Below are 13,874 nucleotides of genomic sequence, written 5' to 3' on the forward strand. Positions count from 1 at the left end.
TAATGACTGAGCGCACACACACAGACACACACACATACACACACACACACAGGAGCTCTACTCACATGAGCAACTCCCTGTCTCCAGTTTAGCCTTCCTAGATACTGGGGTGCTGAGATGTACAGATGAACCAACCCTCCCCCACCCCCCAGCTGACTGGTACCTCCGCATTTGTGACGGCCTCTAGAAAGATGCCCGGGCTTCCCTGTCCATAAACTTGACAACCTTCCAGGACAGCACAGGCTTTGAGCCATCACTCCCAAGAGCACCAGGCTACCTTGAGTTGAGTAATATCCAAGACCAGAGGTGGCTCTCCAAGTCAATGGACTCAGGAGGATACCCACTAGTAAAGTTTCTCCAGCATAAGGTGAAACCTTCATCCTCAGACCACCCTTCAAACACCTCCTCCCCCATTTCCTGTTATCTATTGCTGTGTAACAAACCACCCCAGCCTTGTGGCATGAAGCAGTTTTGTTCAACTCATGTTTTGAGGGTTAGAAGCACTGACAGTGCACAGTATATATGGCTTATCTCTGCTCTAGGATGTCTGGTGCTTCAACTAAGGAGACTTGAGTGGGTGGGAGTGACTTGAATGGCTGGGGGCTGGAATCATCTGGAAGGGTCTTCATTCACATGGCCAGACCCTGCACTACGATGAATGCAAGGCTGGGCTCAGCTGTGTTGCCCAAGCACCTACATGTCACCTTGCCATCCCTTCCCCCTCCGAGTTCATGCTTAATATCTCTTTTGCAGCAGCAATGTCCTTGTCCAAGGCAAAGTGAACATTCTTGGATTGACACACAGCAGTCAAAAAGTGCTAGTCAAAAGCTAGTCAAAAAATGCTGCAGCAGCAAGGGTCACTATCAATCATTCCATCCAGCCTGATCATTTTTCAGATGAGGAAACTGAGGCTCAGAGAAGAGAAGTGACTTGCGCAAGGTCACACAGCTGGTAAGAGACAGAACTAGGATTAGAGCCAGGCCCCCTCCTGATTCTGTTTGGTGCTCTTTCCTCTCTACCTGCCAAACGCATTGCCTAGGGAGGTACCATCTGGAAATGCGTTTTGTGCTTGGGGTGGAGTGACTTCATCAGACGCGGAGGGCAGCGACTGAACACTGAACATGGGACCAAGGCAACAGTGGCAGGGGAGGGGAGACCCTGAGGGTGGCGGCAGCAAGGACGCCTACTCCAGAATGAAGTCAAGAGGAGGTCCAGGTATTAACAGCTGAGAATTATGCACTCAGCCTCAGCTCCTGCATGGATCCAGATGCCTCCCCTGGCATTGAAGGCTCTGACCTGCGTTTTCTCACTGCGTACACACATCCTCTTCCCTCTTGTGTGTGCACGTCTGCTCTCTTGCCAGCTTGGCTTATTGGCTGTTCCTGCCTCCATGTTTTTGTTTAAGGCTTTCCATCATCACTGCTTCATTCCATCCCACAAAATCCTATCCATTCTTCAAGGGCCCTCTCATGTATCATATCTTTCATGGAAACTTCCCTGATCTCACCTCTAGATGGCTCCTCCCGTGAACCCTACCACTCTTGGTTTCTAGCCAATTGACATTCCCTTTCCTCTATTTTACTTGTAATGAGTGTCCACTTCTCTTCTCCTCAAGGGCAAGGACAGCGCCTTGTTCATATTTGTACCCATACACTTCCTGATATCCCCAACCCAGCAAAGTCTGTTAAATTGAATTACTAGAATGTGAATGCCACAAGGTAAGGGACCATAACTGTCTTGTTTCCTATTGTCTCCCAAGGGTACCCAAGTGCCTAGCACTTACTCTCAGACAGAGAGATGTACAGTTAATGTGAATTACTGGCACATTACATTAAAGGAGTTCTCAGCCCTGAAAGCACATCAGAATCACCCCAGGAGAGTTTGAAAATCCTAACACTCAGGCAGCACCCCACACCAATTACAGCAGACCCTTGGGAGTGGGATCTGGGCTTCAGCAGTGGTTAAAACTCCCCAGGTGGTTCCAGTGTCCAGGCTGAGCATGACTTTGTTCATGTCCCAGAGACCCAGGGAAAAGAAAGCACCCTCCATCAGCCCACCAAACCACAGCCACACCGGAGCACTTGTGTTGTGCAAAACCCTCCACGGGCCTGTGAGACCGGTGAGTCCTGGGAGCCTGAAGCTTCCACAGGGTGAGAAGACAAGCCCACAGGACAGATGTAATCATGGGGGATGGTAAAGGGCAACAAAAGCAGTGATACCCTAAAGGACCTAAAACACACGTTGGTGCCTGGAACGTTTACAGAGGGGCAAATTCCCAGGTGGCTGAGTGGTAAAGAATCTGCCTGCCAGTGCAGGAGATGCAAGAGACACAGGTTTGACCCCTGGGTTGGGAAGATTGGCAGACTAGAGTCCCTGGGGTCACAAAAGAATTGGACACAACTTAGTAACTAACCAACAGCAAGTTTATGGAGCCTACCAACCTGCTGATGAGGAGGCACGACCAGGGTTTAGATGCTGCGTGTGTGGGCTGGGGTAGCCAGCACTGGGGTTGGCATAGAAGACGTGGTGTGAGGGCTAAATGCAGGGACCCCATTGCCAGATGCCTACTGTGGCTCCCAACACGCAACCTACTGTGTGGTCCTGGACAATCTTCGTCTGATTTTTTTGGCCATGTCACGCGGCATGCAGAAGCTTAGTCCCCCAACCAGGGATGGAACCCATGGCCTCCGCAGCGGAAGCACAGAGTTTTAACCACTGGATGGCCAGGAAAACCCCCCAGGCAACCTTCTCAATCTCTCTGTGTCTCATTATCCCCATGCATTGTTGTGACCATCCCATTAGTTATGGGTTATCTGTGCACTTAGATCAGTGTCTGGCGCTTAAGTGCTCAGTGAGTATTACTATATTTTAGTGTCCCTTAAATGTCTGCTGTGAGCCCCGCTAGAGGAGGAGACGGATCTTACTCATCTTTACAACCCACCCACTCCCAGCCTGACTCTAAGCAAGTGTCCAGTGAAGACTGGACTGCAGGCATGCAGTGGGTCCAGAGCTGACTGCTTTCTTCTGCTCTCACGGCAGCTCAGGAGAGGGCACAGGGGGTTCCTGCCCAGCTGGCTTGCCCCCTGGGTAGACGGCAGGCAGGTAGCCTCCTCCTCTCAAAGGTGGCCCCGTGGCCTGGTTCCTCAGCCCTGCCGGCCCTGCCCACCCTGCCCTGCGCCCTGCGCCCTCTGCTCTCCCACGCCCAGCCCGGCAGGGTCAGGGGATGGGGCAGACTTGGCTGCCCTGCTCGGGAGGCCCACTGGCTTCTGCAGACAGAGGTGGCTGCTTTGACCTCTAGGCTGGCTGGACTTAGCAAGGCCTTGACCTCATCAGTGGGACAGAGCAGGGCAGGGGAGGAGAGACAGAACAGGGCTGGGGCATCAGACGCTTTGCCTTTCTCTGGAAGCCTGGAGGACAGGGATTCCCCAGGCACATGCGCACACCCATTCACTCTGCAGACATTCAAGGGCACCCCTTGGGGCCAGGTGCTGGTAGAGGAGGGAGAGGTTTAATGCCCCGTCAAGTGTCAAGTCAACTCCAGCAGGCATTCTGAGGGGCCTGAGGATAGGAGGGGCTTGATTCAAACTTGAAAGAAGAGGACCAGGAGAGTAGGAGGTAGGTGAGGGAAGGACAGCACATTAGCTGGGAGTAGCTGTGTGTATCAAGGGCTGGGGGCGTGAAACCACCTGCCATTTCCTGCCTCGACTCCCTCCTGAGCCAGCACAGGCGTCACACTGTGGAATCAGGATCGAGGCACATGCTATCTCCTTCTGTTTAGGCAAGAGGTTGGTGACATGGACATTGGGTGCTTGACCAGGGATCCCAAACTATGCCCACCTCTAGGGCTATGGATTCCATCATCTTCTCTAGGCTCAGGAATTAGACAGGAGGTCTAATTATATTTCTATTCAGCCACTTTCTGGGCAGGTCACTTCCCCTCTCTGAGCCTCAGCTGCCTCATCTGTAAAATGGGAATAATTAAGCCTTTCTCTCCAGACCAGACGAAATATTTGAGAAAACACAAACGTCCACTTCCCTCCCCAAACAGCTGGTTACTAGGACTTCCCTGGTGGTCCAGTGGTTAAACCTCCACACTTCTGCTGCAGGGGGTGCGGGTTGGATCCCTGGTCAGGGAACTGAGAACTAAGATCCCGAATGCTGTGCAGTATAGCCAAAAAGAAAGAAAAAAAAAAAAAAAACCAACAAAACCAGATGGTTTCCTCTTTCAAGTCAGTCTGTCATTTGTGCCCTATCTCTCCAGCCATATTGTTCCTGCCACAGTCTCTGAATTACTTTTTTCCTTTCCCCTTCATTTATCCAAGGCTCAGTTCAATTCCAGCCACATTCATTTTATTATTTTTTTTCACATTCATTTTAAAAGCATTTTCTGGGGACTTCCCTGGTGGGTCAGTGGCTAAGACTCTGTACTCTCAATACAGGGAACCCACGTTTGATCCCTAATCAGGGAACTAGATCCTACATGCCGCAACTACAACCTGGTGCAGTTAAACAAGTAAATATGTTTTAAAATTTCCTGGAATTCCCTGGTGATGTAGTGGTTAGCACTCCATGCTTCCACTGCAGGGGACAAGGGTTTGATCCCTGGTCAGGGAACTAGTGAACAAGGGTTTGATCCCTGATCAGGGCTTCCCTCATATCTCAGTTGGTAAAGAATCTGCCTGCAATGCAGGAGACCCCGGTTTGAATCCTGGGTTGGGAAGATCCACTGGAGAAGGGATAGGCTACCCACTCCAGTATTCTTGGGCTTTCCTTATGGCTCAGCTGGTAAAGAATCCACCTGCAGTGCGGGAGACCTGGGTTCAATCCCTGTGTTGGGAAGATCGCCTGGAGAAGGGAAAGGCTACCCACTCCAGGATTCTGGCCTGGAGAATTCCATGGACTGTATAGTCCACAGGGTCGCAGAGTCGGACACGACTGAGCGACTTTCACTTTCACAGGAACTATGGTCCAGTGGTTAAGTCTGTGTGCTTCCACTGCAGGGGGCACAGGTTCGATCCTTCATGCTGTGTGGCCAAAAAATAGAAAAAAAATATTAATGAATAAATTACAAAATGATTACTAATCCTAGAAAGAAGCAGAAGGGTGTATAAGTAAAGAAATGTTCATCCCAAGACACTAGAGCTCAACTTCAAGCTATGGAATAATATTTACAAGTCATAATAATGGGAATAAACATGCATCTTATCTCAGTGGAGAGTGGAATGCAGTGTGGGGAAAAGAAGTATGAGCACTAACCCCTGTTTCACAGTATGAAGTCAATAGATAAGTAAAACTGAATAATAGTGAAAGACATTATAATAATGTTTCTTGGAAACTTGGTGGTGAATAATGAAAAAACTTTCAAGGGTTGCAACTGGTGGCTTCTAGGGAATGATGCTTGAGAGAGGGGCAGGAGGGAGCAAGGGGTGCTGATTTCCAGTTAAAAGACTTACAAAGTGTTTGTTCTTTAAAATAATGTACATTTGCTACTTTGGTAAAAAATCTAAAAAGAAAATAGGTGGGATCAGATGGACAGGAAAAAAGCAGATAAAATTACCGTTCAGCATATCAGAGTTCATAGTTTTCTCGGGCACTAAGAATAACTGAGCACTTACTGCATGGATGCCTGTATATATTATAATCCCCATCCTACAGATCAGACAGTGAGATTCACATGGTTGACTTGCAACAGAGAAGGGATTTGAATCCAGGTCGTCTGACTCCAGAGCCCCAGTATGCCATACCCTAAAACTCCAAGCTCTGCATTAACTTTAGGAAGAGCAAAAGTGGTAGAGGTGGGGGCAGGAGTGAGCAGGATAAATCAAGCAGTATCCCATCAGACACAGCAAGACTGTTGGTTCCTCTCCCTATTGTTCCACCTAGCACTTGCTGGAGGATACAGCTTTGGATTTGGGATAATGAGTGAGAATGTCTCTGTGAGGAAGAACCCGCCTAGGGAAACAGCCTAGTGAGGGCAGTGGGGCCCTCATGAGAAGCAGAGCAGAGGCAACTCTGGCCCTCTCTGAGGGACAGAGGTCAGGAAAAGAAAGACAACGTCATCTAGAGGTAAAATACACAATCATACATTATGCTTGGAGCAAAACTCTAGTTTTTGGTAGTGTGTCCCCGACTTGCATGCCTCATACCCAGGCCCCAACAGGAAAGCTAGACCAACAACACACACAACCCACTTACACAGTTTATAAACTGGAAAATAAAGAAGTCTCCCAAAACAGAACAAAACAGGAAGTATGGAGAAATATTCAGAAGTAGACCTAAGAAGTCAACATTGGTCTAAAATTAGTATTAGAAGAGAAGAGATAAAATTAAAAGGGAGAAATCGTTTTAAAAAAGAAGAATAAGAAAATTATCTTTGGCTAAAGAAATGAATGGGCTTTCCTCGGGGCTCAGTGATAGAAGAATACACCTGCTAGTGTAGGAGATGCAGGTTCAATCCCTGGGTCAAGAAGATTCACGGAAGAAGGAAATGGCAACCCAATCCAGTATTCTTGCCTGGAAATCCCATGGACAGAGGAGCCTCGTGGACTACAGTCCATGGGGTCGCAAAAGAGTCCAACACGACTGAGTGCCTAAACAACAACAAAACCCAGGCTTAGGGAGAAGGCAGTCTGTTTGATCTAGAAGGAATCTGCTGTAGCTTTACAATCTCGCTATCTTTGTTCAATCTGTCAAAGGCTTCTTAGTTTGTTAACCAGTGTACTATATGAACCATGGGGCAAGTTATCTCCTAATTTAAGACTTTATTGCTCAGAATATTGCACAATCACACATTCAACAAGCATTTATTGACCACTGTGACTTGTGCCAGGCACGGTGCTAGAGATTAAGAATCCAGAGTTTTAAAAAGATATTCCATCCTCTCTTGTTGATCTTTTAAGTCTTCTGGAAGAGACGGTGACAAGAAAACCCAACCGTGATAATTATCATATATCCAAAGGAATACTTAAAAGAGATCTAACTCCTAACTCCTAGCATCAGACTTGGCTTAGCGACTGAACAACAAACAATAAAAATCTTCAGACTAAAAGAATATCTATACCAAGGCACATCAAAATGAAATTTCAAAGCCCTAATAATAAAGAAAAAAATCCTAAAAGAATCCAGAGGATGAAAAACACCTTGTCTCAAGAAGAACATCAATCCGAACAACAGCAAACTTCCCACTTATCAAACCAAACTGTCCACTAAGTATGAGAGTAAAATGAAGCTATTCTTGCAAAATGGCTTAGAAATTTTACTACATGTATCCGATGTGAAAAAATTACTCTAGAAAGTGTAGAAATGTTTAAAGTATCCAAAAACAGCGTGATATGGGATCCAAGCTATAGCCTGGGCTGTGTATGATCCAGAAAAATGGAATACAGCTGGAAAGAAAATAATTCCTAATTCTTTAGGGGCTGACCAAGACTTCTCAATCAAGTAGCCAAATTTCAGTGATATAGGATTATATTTCCTTCTTTATGCACCCAATCCTGTTTCTTCAGAATGTCTTAGATTCATCAGACCCCTTAACTGTATTGATTCAGAACTCCGGGGATGGGGCTGAGGAATGGGAATCTTTAACAAGCCCCTCTAAAAGACTCAAATCTACACAAAAATGTGAGATCGAATGCATAATTGTTTCCGATAGGAATTACATATGTTATTGGTTTTACATATTATTTCAATATTATTGGTTTTAAATAATTACATATTATTGGTTTTAAATTTTGAAGTAACCTATAAGCAAAGAAGGAAATAGTTTATTACTTACAAAACAGAAAGAGACTCACAGACTTGGAGAACGAATTTATGGTTGCCGGGGAAGAGAGATGGGGGGAAAGGATACTTGGGGAGTCTGGGATGGACATGGACACATTGCTATGTTTAAAATGGATAGCCGAGAAGGACCTACCATGGAGCATGAGGAAATCTGCTCAATGTTATGTAGCAGGCTAGATGGGAGAAGAGTTTGGGGGAGAATGGATACATGTATACATCTGGCTGAGTCCCTTTGCTGTTCACCTAAAACTGTCACAACACTGTTAATCTACTATCCCCCAATAGAAAATAAAAAATTTAAGAAAATTAATGCTTAAAAAAAAAGAATGAATTAGTTTAACTATAAGTGCAGATCAAAATGTAATGGTATACATCTTGACAACACAAAAAGTAAATACCTATCAAATTTGGGAAGTGGCAAGGGGAGTTAAGGTAGAAGGAAGGGAATTTGCTGTAGTTTATACGATGTTTATAATGGAAGACTCCTAAGGGAAATGACTGATACTGGGGTCTGGGCAGGGAGAAGACAAGATGAACCTAGAACATCTTGTGCTGGAAAGTAAGAAAGTGCTCCAAAATGGATGGGAATTACTGTATGGAGAAAAAGGGAACCAGATGGAAGAGTCTCTTACTGGCCAGATTTGGAATAATTTGGGTGTTGAAATAAATAATGATGGGAATAGATGATAGCATACTGAATATCATAGCATGAATATGCTATGCATGTGTTCTAATCTGATAACTTTTTAAAAAGCAACTTTATTGATGTGTAATTTTACATTCCAAAAACCCATTTTTTAAAAAATTTTACTTATGTATTTGGCTGTGCCAGGTCTTAGTTGTGGCCTGTGGAATCTTTAGTTGCAGCATACATGATCTACTTCCCTACCAGGGATTGAACCTGTGTCCCTATATTGGGAGCATGGAGTCTTAGCCACTGGACCAACAAGTGAAAGTGAAAGTCGCCCATTCTTGTCCATCTCTTTGCAACCTCATGGACTATACAGTCCATGGAATTCTCTGGGCCAGAATAAGTGGATAACCTTTACCTTCTCCAGGGGATCTTCCCAACCCAGGAATCGAACCGGGGTCTCCTGCATTGCAGGCTGATTCTTTACCAACTGAGCTACCAGGGAAGCCCACTGGACCAACAGGGAAGTCCCTAATCTGATATTTAAAAATAAAAATTAAAGCAAGGTGAAGGAAAGAAAGGAAAGCTATTTCTCATAGAAAAATGCCAACTTATAAGTGTAGAAGAAATAATGGAATTAGAAAAGCCAGTGCTTTACCACCACATGTAATGAGTGATTAAGGCAGGATTCATCATTGGATATTACAACCATTGAGTGAAAGACTGTTAGAAAACAGGATGCTTACAGCGTTTCTAAGTATCACCCCACAGATTACTCCTCATTAATGACAGAGGGGAAAAGGTACTTTGACAATGCAGGAATCTGGCAGATAGCACCTTAATAAAATGTCCACATTTAGCATCAATAATAACAGCACTAGGAGTTCCCTGGTGCTCCAGTGGTTAAGGCTCTTTGCCTCCAACTCAGGGGTCATGGGTTCAATCCCTGGTCAAGGGATTAGGATTCCACATGCCACACAGCTAATAATAATAATAATAGGACAAACTGACCTCATGTGCCCACTGATACGTGGCACTGAGAAAGGTCTATGTAGCATCTATATAGTACTGTGTAGCATCTATGTAGTACTCCTTCCAAAAATATAGAAGCTGAAACTAATCATGAGGAAAGTATCAGACAAATCAGATGGAGAAACATTCTGCAAAACAGCACACTTCTTTGTTTTTCTTTGTTTGTTTGTTTTGTTTTTTTAAAAATGGGCAAAGGTTTTATTTTATTTTATTTTTTAATTCCTTTTTTTTTTTTCATTTATTTTTATTAGTTGGAGGCTAATTACTTTACAGTGTTGTAGTGGTTTTTGCCATACATTGACATGAATCAGCCATGGATGTACATGTGTTCCCCATCCTGAACCCCCCTCCCGCCTCCCTCCCCATCCCATCCCTCTGGGTCTTCCCAGTGCACCAGCCCTGAGCACTTGTCTCATGCATCCAACCTGGGCTGGCGATCTGTTTCACACTTGATAGTATACTAGTTTCAATGCTATTCTCTCAGAACATCCCACCTTCACCTTCTCCCACAGAGTCCAAAGTCTGTTCTGTACATCTGTGTCTCTTTTTCTGTTTTGCATATAGGGTTATCATTACCATCTTTTAAAATTCCATATATATGTGTTAGTATACTGTATTGGTATTTATCTTTCTGGCTTACCTCACTCTGTATAATGGGCTCCAGTTTCATCCATCTCATTAGAACTGATTCAAATGTATTCTTTTTAATGGCTGAGTAATATTCCATTGTGTATATGTACCATAGCTTCTTTATCCATTCGTCTGCTGATGCGCATCTAGGTTGCTTCCATGTCCTGGCTATTATAAACAGCAGCACAGCTCTTTGAAAAACCAGCGTCATGAAAGAAAACCCAGACTATTCTACATTACATAAGCTGAATACACAGCAACTCAGATCAATATGTGACGAGTGATTGGATCCTGGATTTTTAAAAAGTTAAAGGGACATTATTGGACAATTGCAGAAATTTGGATATGGACATTTTATTACATAGTCATCTCCTCCTGGAAAGACTGAAGGCAGGAAGAGCAGGGGGCAAGAGAGGACGAGATGGTTGGATGGTATCACCGATTGAATGGACATGAATCTGAGCAAGTTCTGGAAGATAGTGAAGGACAGGGAAGCCTGGCATGCTGTAGTCCATGGGGTCGCAAAGAATCGGACATGAATGAGTGACTGAAGAACAACAAATCAATTCAGTGTTTTCTGAGTGAGAGGACTGTATTGTGGTTATGGAGGAGAATGTCCTTCCTCTTCAGTCACGCATGTTGTAGTATGTTGGGGAGAAATGGCATCATGCCTATAACTGTTCCTCAAATGGTTCAGCAAAAAGAGTATGTATATATGTAGAGTGAGAAAAAACTATTAACAATTGAAAGATCTGGGTGAATTCTTGCAACTTCTCTGTAAGTCTGAAATTTTTCGAAATTTAAAGCTGGAGAAAGGACTTCCTTGGTGGTCCAGTGGATAAAAATCCACCTGTCAAGCAGGGGACACAGGTTCTATGCCTGGTCCAGGAAGATCCATATGCCCCGGAGCAACTCAGCCCTGTGAACCACAACTACTGAGCCGGTGCTCCAGAGCCGGTGCTCCACAACAAGGGGAGCACCGCAGTGAGAAGCCCCTGCACCACCACAGCAGCGACGACCCACCACAACCAAAAATAAATACATTCTAAAAAAAGTAAAACATAATATTTATTATGATAATTCGCAGAACAACTAAAACTAAAAATTGTTCAAAGTGGTTTTCATTGAGGAATAACACTGGAGTGGGTGGAAAAGGAGACCTCTAGTTTCCATTTTGCATTTTATATTTTTTTTACCTTTCTTTTTGGTTTTGCTATGTTTCTACATTGCTTCTATGATCAAAGAAATGATCATAGGAAATGCCAAAGACCCAGGCCTTTGGTAAAGCTAAATCCTTTCATTATGACCAAGGTGAGCCTGGAATAACAAGAAAACATTGTCCCCTGAGCTGAGGGAGAGAAAGGAAACATCTAAGAGGAAAGGAAATAGAAAACACATTCTTGACATCTAAGAATGTGAACAGGGTGCCACAGTACAAGTCTTAGGAGTTTGGATAGAATCAAAGGACATTTTCCCAAGGGGAAAAATACATTTTATTTATCTCCCACCTTTAAATATATGTATTTTTAAAATGGTGTTAGGGACTTCCCTGGCGGTCCAGTAGCTAAATCTCTGTGTTCCTAATGTAGGTGGCCTGGGTTCTATCCCTGGTCAGGGAACCAGATTCCACATGATGCAACTAAAACCTCGCATGCTGCAACTAAGACTCGGTGCAGCCAAAGAAATAAAATAAAAATAAGTATTTTTTAAAATAAGTAAATAAGATGATTTTACAAAGGACATGTATGCTGTAAGGTTTTTTTTGCATGTATATGTTTTCAGTAGCACTTGTCAGGGGTTGTCATATTATTCAAAAGAAACGTCTTCATTCCAAATAAACTTTTTTGGAAGGCAGAGATAACTACTCTTAAATTTTAATGCATTTCCTTCCATCTGTTTTTATAAGACAGATACTCTTTTGTACCTGTTGGCCAAGACAGTAGTCTTGCTTTTAATTGCGATCACTTGGCATTTATTGTTTTGATTTTGCTTTTCTTAATTTATCTTGAGAATTCTAACATGTAATTGAAGAGCCTTGAAAACACTGAGATTCCATTAAATGAATGTAATATAAATTATTTTATACTTTACATATTGTTAAACATTAAGTTGTACTTTGTCATTACAAAAAATAACCCTGTAATCATTCATAAATAAGATTTGAAAATAATGGTCATGGATAAGATTCAACAACTAATATTAAGACAATAATGAGCCATCTGGATAAAAACTGAGTTGACAAAAAAAAACCTGAGCTGGCTTTATTCCTGATTATAAACCAGCATATATTCCAAATGGCTCAAAGGTTGAAATGTTAAAATATTAAAGAGAACCATAGGAAAAATGTTTTATAGCCTTGGAGAGAAGACCTTCCTAATTATGACCAAAAAATTCAGGATACAAAAAATTAACAGTTGATAAATGCAAGTATGCAAAAATATGAAAAACTCTTCATGGCACTAAAAAGAGAGAGAAGTAAAAAATAAGTGGCAAACTAAAACAAAAAAGCTTGCAACACATCACAAAGGGTTACTTTCTCTCTAATATGTAGAGACTTCCTACAAGTCATTAAGGAAAAGACTAATCAGCAAAATGGACAAATGATATGAACAAAAATAGTTCACAGAAAAGGAAACACAAATGTCTGTCTCTACTCATATAAAAAAGATGCTCAAACTCACTCATAGTGAGAGAAATACTCACTAAAACTTCACTGAGGTAAAAGTGTTCACATATTAGTTTAACAAAAATCTAAAAGTTTGATGATGCCGTAGGCACATTAGTACATCGGTGGTAGGAATGTAGATCAGCACAATCTCTATTGAGGGCAATTGGTCAGCATCCATTTAGTTATAAACACTTAGACCCTTTACCCAGCAAACTTATTTTCAGAGATTTATCCTAGAGATCCACTTGTCCATGTGTAATAAAAGGTATGTATAAGGTTGTTCATTGTAGCAGTGTTTGTAAGAGCGAAATAGTGGAAAAACCTAAATGTCCATCAATAGGAGGCTTGCTAAAGAAAATATGATATATACATAGAACACTATAACACTGTACAAAACATGAGGAAGCTCTTTGTAGATTGCTATGGGAATACATCAAAATATATTCAGTAAAAAAATAATAATACAGGAAGTTATAAAACAATGGAATCTGGCATGATATATGCTAACATTTGTACAAAGGGATATATATGGGATTTTACAGGCATAAAAATTCTCTGGATCAAAAAGGAAGAAATTATTACCCATGAAACCTATTGGAAAGGGTGAGAACTTGGCAGATTGTTGGGAAGGGATCTTTTCACTGATCTTTCAATGCTTTTTGATGTTTGAACCACTTTAAGGTATCATTTATTCAAAAACAAAATAAATAATCGTTAAATGTGTCCATGCAACCAAAAAACTGGGAAACACTTGTATGTGTGACAGAAACTGCTCATATCCATATTGTATAAAGAGATTTTTTAAATGAACATCTTAGAAAACTAAAAGCTATAAACAGATGATTTCTTAAAAATCTCAATAGAAATCTTTTTAACATTTAATCTTAGCAAACAAATGCAAATAAAACGTCACATTTTAAAATCCTCTACGTTGGACAAAGATTTTTACAGCAAAAACTAAGGCAACATTGTTAATCAACTATCAATATATTCCAATAAAAAATAAGTAGCAAGGGAAAATATAAAAATAAAATAATAATAACCAGTACAGTATTAATTAGTGCAAGGCAGGGACACAAAACTCCCATTCTTGATGGGTGTCAGTTAGTACAAGAAAGGCAACTCAGCAGC

The sequence above is a fragment of the Cervus canadensis genome, chromosome 6 (genome assembly GCF_019320065.1).
Source record: "Cervus canadensis isolate Bull #8, Minnesota chromosome 6, ASM1932006v1, whole genome shotgun sequence".
Lineage (NCBI taxonomy): Eukaryota > Metazoa > Chordata > Mammalia > Artiodactyla > Cervidae > Cervus > Cervus canadensis.